Source organism: Octodon degus, unplaced genomic scaffold (assembly GCF_000260255.1).
Source record: "Octodon degus isolate 3935 unplaced genomic scaffold, OctDeg1.0 scaffold00175, whole genome shotgun sequence".
Lineage (NCBI taxonomy): Eukaryota > Metazoa > Chordata > Mammalia > Rodentia > Octodontidae > Octodon > Octodon degus.
The window spans coordinates 4,865,753-4,867,263 of NW_004524751.1; positions in this window are offsets into that span (position 1 = coordinate 4,865,753).

The window sequence follows — 1,511 nt, forward strand, 5'->3', positions numbered from 1 at the left end:
TTCCCTAGAACCTTATGGTATATGTTGGTTCTGTCATTTGCCAAACTGGGAAGTAATGTAGGCGTATTATACAGGATTTAATCGAAACTCCACAGAGCCCATATCTGTCACTTTTTGTAAATGGCTCACAACATATAGGTAGGACACTTTTCTTATTAATTTTTCTTGTTGTGATTTGTGTCTTAAAGAGTACACATCGATTCAGGAGCACTTGGATGTGGATCTAAATCAGGCTGCCTTGAGATGTGCACAAGGCATCATCAGGCATTCTTCCTTCCTTGAAAAGTAGAAGTCATGTGATGCTCACTCTGTAACTTTATTTATATGGTCTTGGACAGGAAAATGGAACTAAGAACATATTAAATATTTTCAGATATTCCTAAACTGTCACTTTAACATTTCTCCTCTATCACATCACCAATATACAACCATGTACTTGTAAATAGCCTCTGTCTCTGAATCGCTATCTATCTATATACATGTGTGTGTATGTATGCATAGCACTGCTTTCATAAACATGGGTGCTTATTTATTACTATTTATTAGTCAGTCTTCCTGTGCCTAGACCTCAAGATAAATAAGTTCTAGAAAATTTGAAGAGCCTAATCTCTGGCTACAATGTTAACACTATACCAACAGTCTATAGTAAGGGGATCTTGAATAAATTCTATTCAATAATCACGGATATTTGTCAAAATATTTCACTTAACATATATTTATTGTGAAACATATTTATTTTAAATAATTAAATAATAATTCCAAATTTATTCTTTTCTTTATTTGTTTATTCACAAGACAAACATACCTCTTGATATCAGAACTGACAACAATCGAAGATAGACAATTAATGAGAAATTACTGATTCACTGAATGACTGCCAAATATCTTTCAAATTATGTGGTCATTGGATCTCAAAATGTTTTCCATGGAGCATTAGTTCTCTTTAAATTTCCCTTATTTTATTAAGTGTACTGCTCTTATTAACACTAAAAAGGGGCGAACCATATTTCAGAAAATGAGAGAAAAAAGGACCCATGTAATTGAGGGCTTTGGGAATTAAGTACAAATATCTCACACAATGATACTTCACTATATATAAAAAAGGACACTTAGACCACTGTATCTACTTTATTTATTGATTTATAAAAGTATTTTATTTATTTATTCATTTGATACTGTGTCTCACTATGCAACTCAGACTCACAGTGATCGTCCTGTCTCAGCCTCCTCAGCCCTGGCATTATGTGCATGTTGCACCACTCCCAATTTTGGTGGATGTCATGACACAAGGCCAGCATGCCATATGGTACTGGGGATAGAACCTGGGTCCTTGCACTTGCCAAGCAGGTGCTTAACCACCATGCTATCTCTACAGTCCCCATACTCATTTTAGACTCTAACTATATTTTACCAACAAAAGGGAAAAATCAAGTACACTTCATTTAACTTTCTTGACAGAGTAAGCTTGGCAAAAGAAAAATGAATTTGCACAATTGCTATTGGATCATCTA